Consider the following 23,255-nt stretch of genomic DNA (forward strand, 5'->3'; position numbering starts at 1 on the left):
ACTCAAAGGATTATAAATCATGCTACTATAAAGACACATGCCCATGTATGTTTACTGCAGCACTATTCACAATAGCAAAGACTTGGAACCAACCCAAATGTCCATCAATAAATGACTGAATAAAGAAAATGTGGCACATATACACCATGGAATACTATGCAGTCATAAAAAAGGATGAGTTCATGTCCTTTGCAGGGACATGGATGAAGCTGGAAACCATCATTCTCAGCAAACTATCACAAGGACAGAAAACCATACACCGCATGTCCTCACTCATAGGTGGGAGTTGAACAATGAGAACACATGGACACAGGGAGGGGAACATCACACACTGGGGCCTGTTGGGGGGTGGGGGCTGGGGGAGAGATAGTGTTAGGAGAAATACCTAATGTAAATGACGAGTTGATGGGTGCAGCAAACCAACATGGCGTATGTATACTTATGAAACAAACCTGCACGTTGTACACATGTACCCTAGAACTTAAAGTATAATAAAAAAAGAAAAAATAAGGTAAAATAGGGACAAAGAACAGCACATACCTCATGAGAGGGTTGCTGTAGGGACTAAAGGTATTCTTATTTGTAAAGTCTTAGAAAGTGTATGCCTTGTGGGGTTAAATCGCTCATTCTCCCATTTTTTTGCTGTGGGTGGTTGCTTTTGGGTACTTCTTGCTGGATTTTGCATCTTTCTTCATCCCCCTTCTCATTCTCAGCACACCAATATCTATCCAGCTCTACCTGGGGAAGCAGACACCCCATACATCCACCTCCAGCAGCTCACCTAATCAGGACTTATTCCCTACCCTTGCCGGCCCCTCCCTCTAACCCCCCTTGGCTGTGGGGTCCTGCTCAGACACTCAACCATCCACCGAACACTCTAACTTCTACCTGGGATTCTGACAGGTGAATAAAAATGAAATATTTAGAACCTTTTATTTTGTGGCCAGGCATGGTGGCTCATGCTTGCAATCCCAGCACTTTGGGAGGCTAAGGCAAGAGGATCGCTTGAGGTGAGGAGTTCGAAACCCTGTCTCTACAAAAAATTTGTAAAAATTAGCAGGGCATGATGGCACACACCTATAGTCCCAGCTACTCAGGAGGTTGAGGTGGGAGGATTGCTCTGGCCCAGGAGTTTGAGGCTACAGTGAGCTATGACTGTACCACTGCACTCTACCTTAGATGACTGAGTGAGATTCCACCTCAAAAACAAACCTTTTTGGAAAATTTCCAATGTACACAAAAGTAGAGAGAACAATATAATGAATCTGGTTAAGCCGCTACCAGGTTCCGCAGTTACTAGCTCATGGCCCATCTCCATTCATCCATCCCCCACCCACTCCTTGCTCATCCACCCATAAGCCCAAGACTATTTTGAAAAACAGCCCAGATAGCCTATCACTTCATTGGTAAATATTCCTATGTGTTATCTCTAGAAAGCAGGAAATTTTTTTAAATCCTAAAAAATGTTTTTAAGGGTTAACAATAATTTTCTAATATTATGACCTAGAAATAATTTTTCCCTATGGTTTATTTCAATCAGGATCCGATGCATGGTCCATACATTTGCTATTGGTCAATTTATGTCTTTTATTCTTTTTTAAAGCCTTTAATCTTTTTTTTTTTTTTTTTTTTTGACATGGGGTCTCATTCTGTCACCCAGGCTGGACTGCAGCACTGCAATCTAGGCTCACTGCAGCCTCTGCCTCCCTGTCTCAAGAAATCCTCACAACTAAGCCTCCCAAGTAGCTGGGATGACAGGTGCATACCACTGTCACGGGCTAATGTTTTGTATTTTTGGTGGAGACCATAGTGGGGTTTCACCATGTTGCCCAGGCTGGCCTTGAACTCCTGAGGTCAAGCAATCCACACCATGGCCTCCCAAAATGCTGGGATTCAGGCATAAGCCACCATGCCTTTAGTCTTTTTTTTTTTTTTTTTTTGAGACAGTCTCACTCTTGTTGCCCAGGCTAGAGTGCAATGGCCGATCTCGGCTCACTGCAACCTCCACCCTCTGGTTTCAACTGATTCTCCTGCCTCAGCCTCCCGAGTAGCTGGGATTACAGGCATGTGCCACCATGCCTGGTTAATTTTGTGTTTTTAGTAGAGACAAGGTTTTACCATGTTGGTCAGGCTGGTCTTGAACTCCTGACCTCAGGTGATCTGCCCTCCTCGGCTTCCAAAAGTGCTGGGATTATAGGTGTGAGCCACTGCATCTGGCCACCTTTAGTCTTTTTTAGCCTTTTAATCTTTAGGAGTCTTTCTCTTTCCCTATTTCCACCCTGCCCACGCCCCCATACTATTCGTGGATGTTCCTGTAGTTTTTTTTTTTTTTTTTTTTAAAGTCTGGATTTTGCTAATCATATCCTCATGGTGTCAGTCTAACATGTTCTTCTGAATTGTATTTCTGGTAAACTAATAATTAGATCTAGAGGCTTGATCAAATTCGGGTTCAATGCCATTTTACTTTATTTAGGGGAGAGGGAATGCCATGGTTTGAATATGTCCTCCAAAGTTCATGTTTTGCAAACTTAATCCATAATGCAACAGTGTTGAGAAGTGGAAACTTTAAGAGGTGATTAGGTTATGAGGGCTGTGCCCTCATAAATGTATTAATGTCCTTACTGTGGGGGTTCCTGATAAAAGCATGAGTTTGCCCCCCGTCCTCCATCCTGCCATCTTGTGCACACACATGTGTAAACTCTCTTGCCTTTCTCCTATAGGACGACGCGGCAAGAAGGCCCTCACCAGATGCTGAGCAGATGCCGGCACCATGCCCTTGGACTTCCCAGCCTCCTTAACTGAGAGCCAAGTAAATATCTTTCCTTTATAAATTACCCAGTTTGTGGTGTGCTGTTACAGCAACACAAAGTGAACTAAGACAGGGAACAAGACTATTTCTTCTTCATTTATTAGCTGAAATATTTCTGTAAAGAAAAACTTTCCTCAACTAGTGGACCAGTGGCAAACAGCACACAGCACAGGCAGGATAAATGCGTGATTCTGTCTCTCTATTAACACATTGAAAATAATGACTTAGCTCCCTCTTGTCCTCCAAAGGAGACCAGTGTTGTTTATTTGGTTGTGTTTTTTGGTGTCATTGTGAACTTAAGGATTTTAATAAATATAATATATTCTTGGTGATCTAATTATTTCATTTTTTCCATCTTATTCAGGTTGGCTGCTGAGTCCTTCTGATCTAGCAGTCCTAGTACCTGAGTCCATAACAGCAGACTTGGGTCTCTAATGGTCTTCAATAGTTTTCATGCTTTCTTGTATAACAATATATTCCAGGTTAATACATCTAGGCTGATACATCAAATCAGCTCCTTCTACCAGGAGCCTGGTTTTATTTTAACTGGGAAATGGTATTTGGAGAATATAATCTGAGCACTGGAGCCGGTCAGTGCTATTGAGATAATCATTGTTTCTAACCTTTTCCAGTGGATAGAGCTACAAAATATATCTTCTCTCTCTTTTAAGCATTATAATAACTTTCAAAATACGCTTTAATTTTAAAATGAAAACTAAATTATTTATTCCCACTTTTCTGAAGTTTTAAAAATGTTATTTTTAGTTATGGAATAAACTATCATTTAGTTATAAAACTATAGGCTGGGCACAGTGGCTCATGCCTGTAATCCCAGCACTTTGGGAGGCAGAGGCAGGCAGATCATGAGGTCAAGAGATCGAGACCATCCTGGCCAACATGGTGAAACCCCGTCTCTACCAAAAATACAAAAATTAGCCGGGCATGGATGCACATGCCTGTAGTCCAAGCTACTCGGGAGGCTGAGGCAGGAGAATCGCTTGAACCTGGGAGGTGGAGGTTGCAGTAAGCTGAGATTGCGCCACTATACTCCAGCCTGGGTGACAGTGAGACTCCGTCTCAAAAAAAAAAAAAAAAAAAAATATATATATATATATATATATACACACACACACACACACATATTTTAAAGTAGAGAAAGTAAGTAGAGACACTAATGGACCCCAGATTGAAAGTTTACCATTTTCCCATATTAATCTCGGAGCTCCCCACCTCTTTTTTTTTCTTAAAGAATAAAGTGTTATTGATACAGCTTAAGTATCCGATCTGTCATTCATTTATCTGCCCTCCCAGAAGTAACTGTTGTCCTAAAGGTACTGCTTGTCATACCTCTGCATGTTTTTCATTAAATATATTTCACTACACATGTATTATCCACAATTTATGGGCTCTATGAGTGTCTTCAATTTTTTATTTTGAAAAACTCTATTTTAAAGGAAAGTTATAGGAAAAGCACAATAAACACCCATCTGTCCTTCCTCCAGATTAATCATCATTAACATGTTCACACACTGTCTTTGCTTACCTCCCTCCCCTATGTATGTATTCACACACACACATTTTTATTTTTCAGAACCATTTGAAAGTCATTTGTCAATACTGTAACACCTTACCCTCAAATACCTCAGCCCCCATCTCCTAAACACCAGGGCATTCTCCTGTATAACCAAATGCAGTTCTCATTCTCTTGGGAGTTACAAACATTCTTATACATGGCACTATATTTTAGGTATCTTTTAGCCCCTTATTGTTTCTTTCTTTCTTTTCAAAGAGATGAGGTCTCACTATGCTGCCCATGCTGATCTTGTGGAACTCCTGGGTTCACGTGATCCCACTGCCTTGGCCTTCCAAAGTGCTGGGATTATAGTGTGAGCAACTGTGCCCAGCCTAGCCATTTACTTTTTCTAATGAGTGTTAGACTTTTGGAACTTATTCATGTTAATACATGTAGACCTGAGTTAATTCATTATATTCTACTATATGACTATATTTATTTATTTAATACATAGATGGCCACATATGTTGTTTCTAGTTTATGCTACTGTAAACGTTGCAGCAAGGAATATTCTTGTTCATGTCCCTTGTGCTCATGTGTAGTAGATTTGCTGGGTCATAAGATATGTGCATCTTTGATTTTACTAGATATTGCCAAATCATTCCTCAACATAATATGCAAATGTGTCATTTATTAACAAACATTCTCGCCAACGCCAGTATTCTTAGACTTTAACTTTTGCCATCTCACTGTTTTAGTCTGCATTTCTCTGATCCTGCTTCTTTCTTTCAATGGAAAGCATACAACAGCCTTTTCTGGAAAAAAAAAAAAGAAATTTGTTTTTTGAGATGGGGTTTCACTCTGTTGCCCAAGCTGGAGTACAGGGGCACAATCATGGCTCACTGCAGGCTCTAACTTTTGGGCTCAAGCCATCCTCTCACCTCAGCCTCCCGAGTAGCTGGGACTACAGTTGTGTGCCTATTTTATTTTATTTTTTGTAGAGACAGGATCTGGCTATGTTGACCTGACTGGTCTTGAACTCCTGGCCTCAAGTGATCCTCCCGCCTTGGCATCCCAAAGTGTTGGGATTACAGGTGTGAACCACTGCTCCTGGCTCTGAACATCTTATGTCACCATTATGACCGTCCATCACAGGGTATCCTTTTGTCTTATTACTTCTCATATTTTCCCCTGCCTAGATGGTCAGCTGCCACCTAATCTGCAGATGACTGCGCTATCCAATAACCAAGCAGTTCTTCTATCAAGTCAGGAAAAACCTGGGTAAATATCCAAGGACCTCTCCTAGAGGTAAAAATGCAAAAGCTTTAGGAGAGAACACTATCACCAGTTTCCCCCCCCCCATTGGAATAAAAAGACATTTTAACTAAACATTTCCTAGTTCATGATTTTAATACAGATGTTTGGAACTACTAGAAGTCAGATAAGGCTGGGCGTGGTAGCTCAAGTCTGTAATCCCAGAACTTTGGGAGGCCAAGGCGGGCAAATCCCTTCAACTCAGGAGTTCAAGACCAACCTGGGCAATGTGGTGAAACCCCATCTCTTCAAAAAATACAAACATTAGCCAGGCGTGGTGGCATGTGCCTATAGTCCCAGTTATTTGGGAGGCTGAGGCAGAAGGATTGCTTGAGCCCAGGAGGCGGAATTGCAGTGAGCCAAGATCATGCTACTGCACTCCAGCCTGGGTGACAGAGCAAGATCTTGTCTTAATAATAATAATAATAATAATAGATAAATAAAATAAATAAAGTCAGAAAAGTGTGGGATGCATTTGAGAACATTTTTAACCAAAAACAGCTAGAGTTAATTATAGTGCTTTGAAAAGGGAGCATTTATTGTCTGGAAAACCAATTTCTTAAGAGATATAAGACATATACAAGAAAATTTCACCCTATAAATACATAGTGAACACCTCTTGGGCATTCTTCTAGGCATGGGAGAAGAGGACATGATTTTTGATCCCAAGGAATTCCATGGTCTAGAGAAGGAGACAAACAAGAAAAAAATTATTTTGATAAAAACTGGTTAGACCTAATTTAGTGCTAGTACAAGTTGAGCATCCCTAACCCCAAAATCCAAACTCCTAAAACGCTCCAAAATCTGAAACTTCTTGAGTACCAACATGACACTCAAATGAGATGTTGACTGGGGCATGTCAGATTTTCCAGTTACAGATGCTCAGTTGGTCAGTATAACGCAAACATTCCCAAATCCAGTAAGAGTTCCAAAACTGCGAAACACTTCTGGCCCCAAACATTTTGGATAAGGGATACTTGGCCTGTACAGGGTATTGGGGGAGGGAGTACAGAAGGGAATCATGGGCAAGGAACATGCTACTCAGTGGTGGGTAGGGTGTCAGTAAACTCTCAAAAAGAAAAGTGCCTCAACAGCATCTTGGGATCACTGGTGAGGATACTGGTCGGCAGTGGAACATCCGAGTCTCTACGGCTTAAGAGCACGGTGCCCATGGGAAGAAGCTGGGACACAGGCTCTGACTCTCCAATACTGCGACATGAGTAGTGAGTGACATCAAACGTGAGCAGAATGTGTCTTCCCTCTTTTGAACTCATTCACTTTAAACAAAGACCTTGGAAATTAAGAGTGTAGAATACCTTGATTTCCTTCTTCTGTGAACAAATTGTTCTGTTTCTCAGAGTGCTTCAGCTGCAAGTCAGTATAACTTGCCAGGTTTGCTTCAATCTTATCTACCTCGCATTTGTAATTATCAAAGTTAGGAAGTTCACAGGCTTAGGTGGCCACTTACAAACATTTGTTGTGGAGTGAAAATGGCCATAATAGGCCGGGCGCGGTGGCTCAAGCCTGTAATCCCAGCACTTTGGGAGGCCGAGGCGGGTGGATCACGAGGTCAGGAGATCGAGACCATCCTGGCTAACACGCTGAAACCCCGTCTCTACTAAAAATACAAAAAACTAGCTGGGCGTGGTGGCGGGCGCCTGTAGTCCCAGCTACTCGGAGGCTGAGGCAGGAGAATGGTGTGAACCCGGGAGGCGGAGCTTGCAGTGAGCTGAGATCGCGCCACTGCACTCCAGCCTGGGCGACACAGTGAGACTCCGTCTCAAAAAAAAAAAAAAAAGAAAATGGCCATAATGTATACACTTGTTTCAAGTTGACACTCCTAGTTTGCCAATGTGGTGAGGGCTGGAGGTGTCTTAAACAATGCCTCATATTCAACACACACGTGGGATTCCCCTTCTGAATTGGAGATGGCTTGCCTCCGAAGACTTCTGGTAAATCACCACATTCTGGGGACAATGAATGGGGTCATTAAGAAGGCAACTCTTCCTTGCTGGGACACAGGGAGAGGAAGGCTTGCATCCAGGTAGTACTAGAACCCATGCTTGGACTCTCTCCTGCAAGACTCAGATCAAACATCTCCCCAAAGCCTCTGCCTCCTTCTCCAAGCTTGAGCAGCCCCTTTCTCAAGTATTTCAGGTGACATTTTATTCCACTTTGTTGGCACTCATCGCAGGTATTGTAAAGACTCATGTTCCTGTTTGTTCTCTTACATTGTAAGCTCTGGAGGGCTGGGACCCTATCACGCTCTCCTTGGTAACCACAGAAGGTGTTTGGTAATTGCTAACTGGAGAGAGGGATGCATGCACACCAGGCATTCTTCCAGGGCTGGGAGGAAGGGGCTAACGTTGGTCTGATTAATTTCCCAACATACGCATTCTAGAAGCAAAAGGAAGCATGGAAATGTTTGTGGGCTGGTATGTTTGTTTCTACCTTATTTTACTTTCTGAGGCAAAATAAAAAGGGTAAGATGAACTGAGTTAACTTAATATCACCAACCGCTCACTGGAAGTTGTTTGGAATCCATCGTTTCCGAAAACTCCAAGCACAGCAGGGCGCGAGGTTCCCAGATGGCAAGTGGGCTGTCGGGTCTTCATGGGCAGCGGAAACGGGCAAATTGCATTTTGCACAGTCACATACCTTCTCAACAGAGCCCAGCTATTATTTCCTCACCAGTCAAGTGATGCGGGGTGGGGGAGGGGGGAAATGCTGCCCAGAGCCAGGGGGAAGGAAAGGCTGGGCAGGCAGGGCCCAAACTTGCTCATACTTTGTTAGCGCTCTTTCTTCCCTTTTGAATAAAATCTGCATTCCCTTTCTCGGAGAAGGGCAGCCGGGCTCCCCACCTAACACAGCCCTGAATGCAGTGGACTTGGTGCCCCAAAGCCAAGCTCCTCAAGGAAGCTGAACCCAGGCCAGCATCAGCACAAGAGGAGAAAGGGAGATTGTCCCCCCGCCCAGCGCCAACATTTCATTCTCTTCAGAGGCCTCAAAACCCTAATTTGACCACAAAAACCTGGCCTCTGGTGTTTCTGTTATGAGTATCGGATTCCTTCGGCTGAACTTGGCTGTTCACTGCCTGAACAAATTACATTAACAATACAGAGAAATGTATACAGGGCCTTAAAAACACTGCTGAGCAGGGACCAAAACAAAGACAGCCGTGTCCTAGCAACAAACCTCACCACCACCACCATCCCTCCCCCTCAGCAGCCTTGGGCCCTGCCAGGGATTGTAAGCCATTGAGCTCCGCTCTTCTCTGCAAACAATTAGGGACAGAGAAGTCACAATTACAGATGGGATTTACAGCCAAAGGAGCAATCTATAAATCACAGTGCTCCCACCCCCGGCCATTCCCAGCTCTAATCAGAGCCAGATGTTCGGCACAGCTGCTTCAACGTGGGTACACTGTTGGCCAACTCGACCATGCTCCCGCTCTGAGAACCAGCACAGGCTCCAGCCAAGCCATCCTGCCAAGCCAGAGGGGGCCTGTGCACCCTGGAGCACGCCCAACTGTAGGAAAAGTTGCATCGTGTGGGAACTGTTTGTTGAAGCCATTGTAGAGGTACATCACTGGCGAGGGTATGTGGCTCCCTGGAGTTCCCTGGAACGCTGCACAATTTCGTGATAGTAGCGACAATGACAATCAGCATCTTTAGCATTTATTGATCACTTGCTACGGACTCACCACTGGGCGGAGCATGTTACAGGTACTCCTTTGCTAAAGAACACTCAAGAGTTCACCCAATTCACAAAGAAACGGAACCTGAGAGAGGGCAACTGTTTTTTAGAAGATCCTGGTGTTAAAGTGGCAGAACAGCAATTCAGAGCTGGATCTGCTTGACCTTGATGCCCCAGGAAGCTCATCTAATTGTAGAGGGATGGACAGACTCTGGTTTCAGGGCACAGGGCTGGAGTTTCCAAATTACTCTTTTGATGGTCAAAGTAGGAAGAGACTTGCCATTATTTTACTCTCCATCGCTGGCTGGTGTTTTAAATGTCCGGACTGAACCAAATCAGGTTTTTAGCACCTAGGACCAGGGGACAGCAAACTCCAAATATGGTAAAAGCTAAGTTATTCAAATACTGCCAAGGTGTCTCTGTTCACAGTCCACCTTTATGCATATTTTTTCTTTATTGTTACTTATTCACTGAGATATAGTATGTATACAGTAAAACGTACACATCTTTTTTAAAACTCGGGGAGCCCCCGCTACTAGAATAGGTTCAGAGCAATTCCCCACATCTTAAATGTACAGCTCAATTAATACATCTGTATAAACTTGTGTCACCACCATCAGATCAAGATACAGAACATTCCAGAACCATTCTAGAAGGTTCTTGCATATACTGTCCCAGCCAACATTCCTCTGCCCCCAAGGTAACTCCTACTCTAACCTTTATCACCATAGACAGTTCTGTTTTTGAGCCTTATTGTTTCTTGTTTTGAATATACATGTCTTTTGTACAGTTTTGGTTATTCTCAGGGTCAAATCACGGCTCCCAATTCAAAACTACCAACAATGAAAACTCGAGATAACACAACTAGTCCTATCGACTGGCACTGGCTTTGGGAGATTATTCCACAACATCCCTAACGCCTCCTCACGGGACCCTGCTCCTGGTGACTAAGACTGCCCCTGCCCTCAAGGGGCAGAGAGGCCCCAGGCCATTTGTCTTCGAGCATCACCCGGTAATCGAATCTGGTAGTAACAAGCTGTGTTTACCCCTCTTGCCACCCGTCATCCTTGACATGCTGACAGCCACCATCTTTCACTCCTCAGGAAGTGCAGCAGGGCATGGAGGATGTGGCTATGGCTCTTCACAGGAGGGGGAGGATGACACGGGCTGGAATGCCTGGGCTCCCTGACACAGTTCAGGCTGCTGAGCACAGCACTCCCCGATCATCCCTTGCGCCTCTCACCACCCCAGAGGTCCTCGGTGGCTAAGTCAGGGGTGTTCCGGGGTGAGAATGGCAGCAGGAGCATCTCACTGGGGCAAGAGGAAGCCCCCCATCCATGCACAGTGGGACACTCTCTGGATCTAGTCTTTAATTCAGAAATCTGGACAGAAAGCTATGCAAGATATGGGGGCAGTGGGTTGGAGCTGTGAGATGTTTCAGTTGAGATGACACAAAAAGAGCTAGCACATCGGAGAGAGATTCTGAGAAAAGAAAACACACTCCTGGGTGCTGGGAGGGTCATGGGCAGAATTTTCTTTTCTTGGCCTTCTCTCCACAGTCTTGACCTCTCCCGAAAGCGCAGTACTGCCCACCTTAGCTCCTTGGCACTGCCCCAGTTTCACTTCCCAGGGTGGTTATTTTTAGCTGCCCCAAGCACCTGTTTATTTCCATGACTGTTGAAAATTCTAAATGTGTTGGCATATTATGACATGGGACATTTCCAAGGGATCTAGTGCCATCAGCCGGAAATGGCAAATCCTTAGGAATTTTCATTCTCATTCAAGTATTTGTGGCTGATACATAAATACAGTGACCTTACCTTCCAAATAAAACCCCAGGGCATGGGACTCCTCAAAGGCTATTTTTGGGTATTACTTCTAAGTGTGAGACAATCAGAGAGGTGTCATTGGGATGTGGAAACTGTAGAATTATAGGATATTACCAATTTGTGGGGAATATGTCTCATTACCTATAATAAGGACCACCAGAAAATTCAGAACTTAAAATCAGCATAGACACAGGCTGCTCTAGAGTTCTGCATTTCGAAGTTTAATACAGTCCCTTGTCATGGCTGCTCCCACCCAAAAAGGAGCTGGGGTCCATTCATGCACCTGGCCCCCAAACCCTCCCCTGCTCCAGCCACAGGGAAACTGGAGGCTTCTCCTCCCCATCTTTGTGCTCCCCTTCAAGGCGTCTTCTGGGCCTCCCTTGGGTCACCAGTCCAGTCTTGCACAACCCCTTCTTACACCACCCCACACCTCACCCACTTCCAGGACTTCGCCAGATAGATTTTCTAGATTCTCTTCTGCTGAGGGACAAGGTTTTGTCATGGTCGAGTCCCAGGGGACATCTTGGGGCCATTCCACTTCCCACTCCTGTAATGACACAGAAGGGTCCTCTGACCCTCCCCACGTCTCTGTCTGGACCCCACAATGACCCTGCCCACAGCCTGCTGAGCGGGTTAATCTCGCTGTCCTAAAGAAGACTGTGCATGCCCAACCTGGGGGTGATGACATCCTTCCTCAGGGGTCCAAGACACTGACATGCACCAAGGCCCAAACCCATCTGCAACTCACACAGAAACAAAAGAAAACCCCTTAACAGTCATAAAAGGACTCTGCTGACAGCCACTTGACATGGTGCACACTTTCCACCTCTGCGCTTTTACTTTTGTTGTCCCCCTGCCTAGCATGGCTCTTCCCTCAGGCAGTTCAGGCCCAATTCAAGACAGCTCCTCTAAAAAATCCATCAATCCCCAGGCTGCGATGAGCTTTCCTTCTTCCAACCCACAGAGCAAGCACATGAATGCTTCCCAGGGTTGGGCAGAGAGGAGTCAAGATAATAACAGCAGCCACAATAATGATTATCAGGTGCTTCTGGCCTTTTACACAGACCGAAGCTCAGCAAATCCCCACAACAAGATCAGGACATAGGTACTGCCGCTGCCCAGACGCACAGAAGAGGTCAGGTAACCTGCTTGAGGTCATGCCACCTGGTAAGTGGTGGGTCCAGGGTTTGAACCTAGCCCCACTCTTAGCCCAGACACACCACAGAGCTCTGCAGGAGGGGTGGCAACAGCCCATGTGGGGGCTGCTGACTGTTACCAAGCAGGAATTTGAGCCCATTCTTGCCATAACGCCTGATTTTTCAAGACAGGCTAGAAGTCTGGATTTTTTTTTTTTTTTTTTTTTTTTAAAGATGAAGTGTTGCTCTGTCGCCCAGGCTAGAGTGCAATGGTGTGATCTAAACTCACTGCAACGTCTGCCTCCTAAGTTCAAGTGATTGTCCCGCCTCAGCATCCCAAGTTGCTGGGATTACAGGCGCATACCACCACACCCAGCTGATTTTTGTATTTTTACTAGACACAGGGTTTCATCATGTTGGCCAGGCTGGTCTTGAACTCCTGACCTCAGGTGACCCACCCACCTCGGCCTCCCAAAATGCTGGGATTACAGGCATGAGCCACCATGCCTGGCTGAAAGTCTGGATTTTTACATGACTTTTTTTTTAACTTTGTAAAATCACTGTTCCTGCCCCAAATCACAGCTACAAGGGATTTGGGCCCATGGGCACAGGTCATGCCTGCTCGAAAGACCAGACCAGGCACTGCCATGTGGGGTCTCCCCTGCTGTGGCCTGGAATTATGATTTCTATGTCTGTGGTTTCAGAAACTCTTCTTGCCTAAATTATAAGCTAGGTGAGAGCAGGGAGCAGGTCCTATAATGCATCAATGTTTTGTGAAATCCCACATAGCTGTTGGCCCTCCTGGGAGGCACAGGGAGAGACTTACCTTCATGGAGACCCCACTACGAGCCAGCACTGGATGACACCCTTCCCATGTGTTGTCTCATTTAATCCTCATAATGACCTGTTGAGGTTGGTAATACTGACCCAGCTCTTTCTTTTTAAACCAGTGAAGATCTGAAGATCAGAGAAGTTAAGTCTCTGACTGAAAGTCACAGACATCAGGGGCAGTGCTGTGCACACACCTTTCAGCTCAGAGAACTGATGTAAATATTGTTGATAGTCTCCATGTTGGTGGTTCCAGACAATTCCTAAATTTATTAATAAGGAGGAGTTTATGTTTGGCAGGATCTCACCAGAGACATGCCTATCTCTCAGTAAATAAGAAAGCAGTTGGATCCCTGGATACCTAAATTCTCACAGCTCTCAGGCCACTGTTTGCCTTGAAGACAGAAAACTGCCCTAGAGATGAAAGCTATTCAACAATGTGTACTGAATCCCTACTGTGTGGCCTGTTTTATGAGTGCAGAAGTCAAGGTGCCTCTGGGAGACAGACCCATCCTGCTGTGTGACAGGAGGCAGTGCAGTGTGGGTGGTGCCTCATGCAGGTTCCTGGGCTCTGCCGCCTGTTAGCTATGTGACCCTTGGGCAGGTTGCCTCAATTCTCCATACTTCATTTTCCCTCCCTGTATGTGGAGGTAATGAGGTGATGCTGACCGAAATCGCCACCTCACAGGGCTGTTGTGAGGATTAAACTAGTTGATACCCATGTTTAGAACGATGCCAGGCACATGGCAAGTACTCTGGAAATGACCGTGTTATTATTTAGAACACTAAGTCGCCACTCCTTTGCCACTCCCCATGGAAGAAAGAGGTCCTAACAGACAAGGACAAAGGGCTGGGAACAACTTGGATGAACCCAGCTCTCCCTCCACACTATTTTCTGAAACTTCCCTTCAACAGCCTGGTGAAACCTCTTCCTCCCCTGGACGAGTCTTGGCTATGATGGGTTTTCACTTGACTCTCTTGGGTTTTCCAGGTAGACATTTGCAAACTGTGATAGTTTTACCTTTTCTTTTCCAACCTTTGTCGTCTTGGCTACTGTGCCAATGCAAAACCTGTCCCCCTCTCCTAGCCCTTCACACTTGTCTACCTAGCACCAACCCCATGGCTCTAGTGGAGATGCCTGCCGAGGGGAGAAACTACAGGGCTCCAGCCAGGGGCCATAACTGTGCTGGGCCCTCAGCCTCCCCAGCAGGGCAGAAGGTAGAATGGAGATGCGGATGCCCATGAGTGTGGGGAAGGGGCCAGGCAGGAGCGAGGCCTCTCAGAGCAGGCAAGGGGAAATGCACAGCTGGGTTACTACAAGGAGCCAGTTAATGGTAGCATGGCTGGAAGTGTTCCCCATGGGGCCTCACCCAGAGCTGGGGCTCAAGAAATACTGCTGAATCAGCACTGACCTGTGAAGACTATATCCAGCTCCCCATGGGCACAACCTAAGTGGGGCCCTTTGAATCCTTCTCTTTGCCAAGATTCTAAGAATATGGAGATCCAATTGCCTTATATTTTACCAAGAGACACCCATGTCTCAAATAGATCTCCCTGCTAAAAAATGAAAACAGTTTCCTAATTCATTAATATTCTATCTGATTTCCCTGTCTGGAACCACCCCAGATCTGCTAAATTAGACTCCCTGGGAAGGGGTGATAGGACACATTTTTAGAGGAAATAAATCACCTCATAATCAGGAAATGCAACAGCTGCCTCAGTGGGTTTCTATGCAAAGATGTCGCTCCCCATTGCCTGCATGTATGTGCGTGTCAGCCCTGGGAGACAGCCCCTCAATTCCAATGCTGCACCTTCTGTGCCTTGGAACGGGCCCAGGAGTCCGCATTTCGACAAGCACCTGTGATGATTCTGAATCAGGAGTCTGGGGACCACACTCTGAGAATTACAGCCCTGGCATTTTCCAGGTTTGAAGTTTCTGAGCATCTTCTGTGTAGTTTCCCAATCTCTTCTCACCCAAGATGCTCCTTAGGACACTGAGGTTTCAAACTGCCTTTTCAGAGCATAAGCAATGGGCAGCCCACAGGAAAAGCAGGAGGATTCCCAGCAAGTACTGGCACTGCCACTGAAACACCCAGTTTGGAAAGGGCTACAGAATGATCAGCTAAGCCTTTCCATCTCATGCATGTACCCGAATAGGACAAGTGCCACTGCCTCACATATAACTGTGTCCACAGTTGCAGGCAAAGGAAGGCGAACATATCACTCAGGCCTCCACACCTTTGTGATTCCTCCATTGGAGACAGCAATCACTTTCCTCTTTGGGCTACTGCTTAGAGATATACTGCCTCATTCGCTCTCTAGCCTAACTTACGAAGGCCAGCTTGTTCTAAGGGCCTTCCTGGCAATCGGAAACAGCCTGCCTGCTACCTGAATTGGATATGTAACATTCGTCTGTCCTACTTGGAGGAAACGCTTACAACCAGACCACCCTGTTTTCATGTGGCGCCTTTCAGATTAAGAGAAATATTTGACCCCATTATTCTATGACTCCTGTAAAATCCTACAACAGATGCAGAGAAAAATGTAAAGAAATCAATGACATATAAATGAGGCTGAACCTGCCAAGCCCAGAATGTTTTGTAAAGTAATCTTGTTCTTATTAATTTCATATTGTCTCTGAAGAGAAGTTAAAAAAATGTACATTTTCAAAGATCTATTACTTCCTCAAGACAATAAAAAGTAAATTGGAGATATAAAAAATGTGGCCCATAAATATCTTTTTCCCACTCTGGAATTGTCCCTTCCACAAAAAGAGGCAGCTCCCATTCCCATCCTCCCAGGGACCCTCCTCCACTAAACCTGGTGTATTTAGTTTTAGATGTGTGGCAAAAACTAAAACTGCACCGTGAGACAAGATAGACACACGGATAGAATTCACTCTGAAAACACGGAACAGTGAGAATTTAGCCATGAATCAGATATGGCTCATCCCTTCACTTCTTTCGGGTCTCTGCTCAAATATCACCTTCTCCATGAGGCCCTTCCTGACACACATGCACAACAATATCCCCACCTCTTCTCTCTACCTGCCTTACTCTGCTTTACTTGCTCTATTTGCTCGTGGTGCCCATCCCCACCTGACACGCTGTACACATATATCTCTCCCCCCTGCCGGAAGGTGACTTGAGAGGTGACATCTGATTCACTGCAACAGGCCAGTACTAGAAAGTACCCCATACTCAAGTACAGATGTTCCTCCACTTACAATGGGGTTACATCCTGATAAACCCATTGTAGGTTGAAAATATACTAAGTCAAAAATGCATTTAATAGGCCAGGCATGGTGGCTCACACCTGTAATCCCAACACTTTGGGAGGCTGAGGCGGGCGGATCATGAAGTCAGATGGAGACCATCCTGGCTAAGATGATGAAACCCCATCTCTACTAAAAATACAAAAAATTAGCTAGACATGGTGGCGAGTGCCTGTAGTCTCAGCTACTCAGGAGGCTGAAGCAGAAGAATGGCGTGAACCCGGCAGACGGAGTTTGCAGTGAGCCGAGATGGCACCACTGCACTCCAGCCTGGGCGACAGAGAAAGACTCTGTCTAAAAAAAAAAATGTATTTAATAGAACTAACCTACCAGACATCATTGCTTAGCCTAGCCTACCTTACTCGTGCTCAGAATACTTACATTAGCCTACAGTTGGGCAAAAACGCCTAACACAAAGCCTTTTTAATAATAATGTTGAATATCTCATGTAATCTGTTGAATATGGCACTGAAGTATGGTTTCTACTGAATGTGTTTTACCTCAGGACTATCGTAAAATCAAAAAATTGTTCAGTCAAACCATCATAAGTTAGGGGCCATCTCTATTTGGTGAAAGAACTATTCCATCTGTCCATCCAGCCACCCACCTACCCTTTCACGTTCCATCTACCCACCCTTTAGTAAAAACTAATGATGAGTGAGGCACCATGATGACCATTTTATACATGGGTGAAGAGAACAGACACAGTATTTGCTCTTGGAGGGACAGCTAGCAGGCAGCTGTGTGTACAAAAAAATACAAAGCTATGTTTCGGATAAGTGCCCAAGGGTGCCATGAGAAAGAAAAAAGGAGGAACCTGTGTACAATTAGGGAATCAGGGATGTGCAGAGCACACAGGATGCGGGCAGGTGCAGTGGGCGGAGCTTGCTGGTTGTGACAAGGGACAAAGTGGTGTGAAAGACAAGAAGGGTCAGACCACACCTGCCAGCAACCACTGCTCTGTGTGCATGGTAGGTCGCAGGTGGTAACTTGGAAGTGAATTCATCAGTGACATGCAAGTATCAACTTTATTTACAAGATTTATAGAAGGGATGAACAAACTTAAAATGTTTGCTCCTACACTGATTATAAAAGAGTACTAAAATCAACTATGAAAATGTGGGTTTAAATTCCTATTTGTTCTGCATCAATGAAGATGTGAAGATGCTTCTTGAGTGTCTGAGAAAAATCTTGGTTGAGGAGTAAACATAGCTGAAACACTTTGGGCAACAGAATACCATGAAAGTCCCTTCACACTGTTGTTCTGAATGACATTTCTGACCAGAGAGTGGTGTCAACATTCACATTCAGGAGAATGATTTAATGTGTATCATCCTAAAAACAAATCCTTAAAAGACTGGATTATCTTTTTTCCCTAGAGTAAAATATCTCCTAAGACGTTTGTTTCCTGGGATTAATTTTCTCCTAAAAGTATAGTACGTGCAACACTTTTGATTAAATGAGGCTGTCTTTATTGAACTAGAAACTCTTTGAAGGGAGGCATTATCTCTGGACTTCCAGCACCAGGACCAGTGCCTGGCCCATAGGAGACCCCTAAAATATGTTGGATGAGATGAAAGGGTCCCAGTTAGTCAAGATCTTGCTGAGTCTGGATTAGCATAAACCCCACTCTCAATACAGTGTTGGTCACATGCTAGCTGTGAGACTACAGGTCGTGGGATGGACTTTTTGGAAAATTAAATGAAATCATGACTTACAAAGAGTACCCATCCTGGAGGCTGGGACTTCGCAGTCAATCAATTAGTGGCAGAGAACACTGTTTTGTATTCAAGAAGAACCATGATTGTTCCTCGCTTTTACACTACCACCTTAACTGCCTTCTATCAGAATCTTACCTTGGCATAAAACCACTAACCCATTGACATACTTTGCGGTCAAACAGCCCCAAATAGTGACTGCAGAGCCTCTCTGGTCAAGAGCCAACACACAAGATGGCCAACAACAAGGCAAGGTCAGTGATGTGTAGGTGGAAGAATTGCCACTGACTTCCCATCAAAGCGGACTCAGTACCAATGGGCAAATCACAAGCTCTGTTCTTGAGCCACGTGTGCTCATTTCTCATCATGGCTATTGGCCCTAGCCCCTGCAGACAGGGTACAGGAGCCCAACAAGAGGGAGTTAACAGTCCCAGTTAACAGTTCCCTTCACTTGGAACTTTGTCAGTAATAAAGGCATGCTGTGAATTACAGAGTGGACTGCCAATCCGTTCTTGGTGACAGGACTCTGAAGAAAGCATCCAAGTGGATGATAGTCCTTATCAATGAATTACCCATCTTCAGGATCCAACTAAAGTGGTAACATTCAATTTTTACATCATGTCCACTGCTTTAAAGAGGCACAGGAGTGGAGAAAACTGCTTGAGCAACTAGAATCAAGAATGTGGAGGCCGGGTGCAATGGCTCACGCCTCCCAACACTCTGGGAGGCCAAGGCAGGTAGATCACTTGAGGTCAGAAGTTCGAGACAAGCCTGGCCTACGTGGTGAAACTCCTACTCTACTAAAAAAAATCCAAAAATTAGCAGGCTTGTAATCCCAGCTATTTGGGAGGCTGAGGCGGGAGGACAGCTTGAACCCGGGAGGTGGAGGCTGCAGCGAACCAAGATTGCACCACTGCACTCCAGCCTGGGTAATAGAGTGAGACTCTGTATTAAAAATAATAATAAATAAATAAATAAATAAGAATGTGGGCTGACGAGCATTTCTGCTTGCTGCCCTGGAAGTCTTCTATGAACAGGCCGGGAGTGCAGATGCACACAACAATCTATCTGCACATGAGTCCATCGTTTCAAGACACAAAATGCTCAGGCTTTTGTTGACAATTGGCCATACAGAAATACAGTATTGCTACTGCTGGAAGACAAAGGCTTTTAATATACAGTTCACCTGCCACCTTCAACTCTAGGCCTGCTCAGCACTGAGAGAAAATGCAACACAAATTATGTTGCAAGAGGGCTTTATTTTTCTTTTAAAAATATCTTTATGGCCGGGTGCGGTGGCTCAAACCTGTAATCCTAGCACTTTGGGAGGCCGAGACGGGCGGATCACGAGGTCAGGAGATCGAGACCATCCTGGCTAACACGGTGAAACCCCGTCTCTACTAAAAAAAATACAAAAAATTAGCCGGGCGAGGTGGCGGGCGCCTGTAGTCCCAGCTACACGGGAGGCTGAGGCAGGAGAATGGCGTAAACCCGGGAGGCGGAGCTTGCAGTGAGCTGAGATCCGGCCACTGCACTCCAGCCCGGGCGACAGAGCGAGACTCCGTCTCAACAAAAAAAAAAAAAAAAAATCTTTATTCTTTTTCAAGTTCCAAAAGCAATATACATTTATTACTTTAAAACAGCTTGAAATTAAAACTGTATTATTTTAAAACAACTTGAAACTAGAATTTCAATTTAGAAAATAAAAATTCTAACTAGAAAAAATTCTAACTAATCCTTCTAATTCTCCTAATCTCATTCCACTTCTAGGTAATTTTCTCTTTTCTATCTCTAAGTACGTTGTTTAAAATATGAAATGCTTCACAAATTTGTGCATCATTCTTGCACAGGTGCCATGCTAATCTCTGTACTGTTCCAATTTTAGTATATGTGCTGTCAAAGAGAGCCCCAGGCAGTTTTCTGTGTATAGACTAAAGAAAAAAAACTAAATAATACCTTCTACAAGTTTTTTCTCTGCTTATTAAAAAAAATTTTAAATGAAGTATAATTTATGCCCATTGGATTAAGTTAAATTTTTAAAAAGTTGGCAAGGGTATCACTCCCATACTATTCATAAAATTGTAATTTCACCAAGCCTTTTTTTGGATGGTATTTTGGCAGAATTTATTAAAATTTAAAATGCTAGCTGGGCATGGTACATGTGCCTATAGTTCCAACTACTTGGGAGGCTGAAGTGGGAGGTTTGCTTAAGCCCAGGAGTTCAAGTCCAGCCTGGGCAACAAGGTAAGACCCTGCCTCTAAAAAATACAATAAAATGAAATGCACACATACCATCAGACCCAGTAAATCTGCTACTAGGAATCTATACTGGAGAAAGACTAGTTTGGGCATACAAAGGTGTGTTCAAGTATGTTCTTTTTTTCTTAACATGTCTACCAATATGGGAATGCTTACAAGGTACATCTCTACTATGGAATACAACACAGTGGCTAATTAGAATGAGGTAAGCCCATATGTACTGATCTGGAAAGGTCTCTGAGATACCTTATTAAGTGGGGGGAAAAGCAAGTTACCAAATAGAAAGAACAGAATCTTCTTTGTGTTAAAAAATACACAAAATAATACATAGTAGTTGTATATGTATATATTCAAATCAGCCAGGAAGAACACACACCAAATAGCAGTGAGAGTACAGTGGAGCTAGGCAGAGAGGGGAAAAGAAAGTCAAGGAAGAATTTCATTTTACTTGTACTATTTGAATTTTTTACTTCCATTAGCAAGCACCTCTTTATTAAATGTAAAAAGAATAATGAAATAAATCTTTCATTCAGTTGATATATTTTGAGTGTGGCATGAGGTAGGGATCTAACTCCCCTTCCAAACTGCCCCTCCCTGTATAGTATGAGTCTGTTTAGAAGATTTCCCTTGCGTTCTTTTGGTCTATTATCACATCATTATCACTTGCGGTGGCTTTTATAATAAAGGATGCTTCAACATCGTTTTCAAAACTCTTAAAGGTATCTTTTAATTTTTTAAAACTTCTTTTTAATCTATTTAGAACTTACTTTCTTCCCTTCTTCCCTTCCTTTTCTTTCTTCTTTGTGTGTTTTTTTTTTTTCTTTTTTTGAGACAGGGTCTCAGTCACCCAGGCTGGAGTGCAGTGGTGTGAACATGGCTCATTGCAGCCTCGACCTCCTGGGCTCAAGTGATCCTCCCACTTCAGCCTCCTGAGTAGCTGTGACTACAGGCACATACCACCATGCCTGGCTAATTTTTAAATTTTTTTGTAGAGACAGGGTCTTGCTATGTTGCTCAGGCTGGTCTTGAACTCCTGGCCTCAAGTGATCCTTCCACCTTGGCCTCCCAAAGTGCTGGAATTACGGGCGTGAGCTACCATGCCTGGCTGGAATTTATTTTCTTCTATGGTATACATTTTCCATTTAGCTGAGTCTGATGTATCCATAATCCGAACTTGCATTTCAACTAATCTTGGTTATCTACCAAAGAATTAAGATTTTTAAAAATATGACAGTGAGTTGGCAGCTCACCTGTGATAGAGTCATGCAATGTTCTGGTCATGTTCATTAATCTGGTGTTAAGATACACATAATACCTCAGAAATCAGTTCTAGCTTCCCAATGTTAGAAATGCTATTAAAATTGACTGAACATAGAAACCATGGAGAACACACTTTAACCTTTCATAAGAGTTAGGAGGTACTTTAGGTTCAAATAGGCCCTTAGAGTCAGTGTTTATCTCTCAATTGAACCTCACAGCACCTAACATGCCTCACCATTACAATAAGGGACTGGAGCTCCCAAGCCCCATGGCCTGCTCCAATATTCTAGTATGATCAAGTTATCTCGCACAGAATGAAGCAGGACTCCTACCTTTTCGGGGTGATAAAATCTACCTAACACTGTATGTAAAAATTAACTCAAAATTGATCAAAGATCTCTAAGAGCTGAAATTATAAATCTCTTAGAAGAAATTAAAGACATATTTTTTATGACCCAGGACTAGGCAGTGGTTGCTTAGATATGACACCTAAGGCACAAATGATAACAGAAAATATAGCTAAATTAGACTTCATCAAAATTAAAAACTTTTGTGCTTCAAAGAATACTATGAAGAAAGTGAAAAGACAATCCACAGAATTAGAGACAGTATCTGCAAATAATGTATTTAATAAGGATCTAGTACCCAGAATATATAAAGAAAGAGCTCTTGCAACTCAACAATAAAAAATAAATAACTCAATTTTAAAAGGTCAAAAGAGCCTGGGCATGGTGGCTCATGCCTGTAATCCCAGCACAGCACTTTGGGGGACCAAAGCGGGAGGATCACTTGAGGTCAGGATTAGAGACCAGCCTGGCCAACATGGTGAAACCCCGTCTCTACTAAAAATACAAAACATTAACCGGGCGTGGTGGCATGTGCCTGTAGTCCCAGCTACTCAGGAGGCTAAAGCAGGAGAATCACTTGAATTTGGGAGGTGGAAGTTACAGTGAGCAGAGATCACACCACGGCATTTCAGCCTGGGTGACAGAGTAAGACTCCATCTCAAAAAAATAAAATAAAATAAATAAATAAATAAATAAATAAATAAATAAATAAAATGTCAAAAGACATGAATAGACATTTATCTAGAAAAGACTTAACAATGGCCTATAAATACATTAAAGGGTACCCAATATCATAAGGCATCAGGAAAAGGTAAACCAAACCACAATGACATACCACTTCACATCCATTAGGATAGCTATGGTCAAAAGGACAGAAAATAATGCCGAGTGTTGATGAGGATGCAGAGAAACCGGAACCCTCATACACTGCTGGTGGCAATGTAAAACGGTGTAGCCATTTTGGAAAACAGGCTGGCAGCCCCTCAAATGGTTAAACATAAAGTGACCGTGCAACCCAGCAATTCCACTCCTAGATATACAGTTGACCCTTGAACAACACAGGTTTGAACTTTGTAGATCCACTTATATGTGAATTTATTTCAATAAATATGTTGGAACATTTTTTGGAGATTTGTGACAATTTGGAAAAACTTGTAAACTATGTAGCCTAGAAATGTTGAAAAAATTAAGAAAAAGACATGTCATGAATGCATAAAATATATGTACATACTAGTCTATTTTATCATTTACTACCATAAATCTATTATAAAA

At 43.8% G+C, this 23,255-nt stretch overlaps 1 protein-coding gene and 1 non-coding gene across 6 annotated transcripts in view; both read right to left on the reverse strand.

Moving 5' to 3' along the window:
* The window catches only part of TCF7L1 (transcription factor 7 like 1), a 180,071-nt gene that overhangs the window by 86,963 nt on the left and 69,853 nt on the right, over positions 1-23,255 (reverse strand). The gene's annotated exons all lie outside the window — the stretch shown is intronic.
* LOC123568462 (U6 spliceosomal RNA) lies at positions 19,923-20,026 on the reverse strand. Its single transcript, XR_006691840.1, has one exon. It is a non-coding gene; the product is annotated as a U6 spliceosomal RNA (small nuclear RNA).

The sequence above is a fragment of the Macaca fascicularis genome, chromosome 13 (genome assembly GCF_037993035.2).
Source record: "Macaca fascicularis isolate 582-1 chromosome 13, T2T-MFA8v1.1".
NCBI classification, from domain to species: domain Eukaryota; kingdom Metazoa; phylum Chordata; class Mammalia; order Primates; family Cercopithecidae; genus Macaca; species Macaca fascicularis.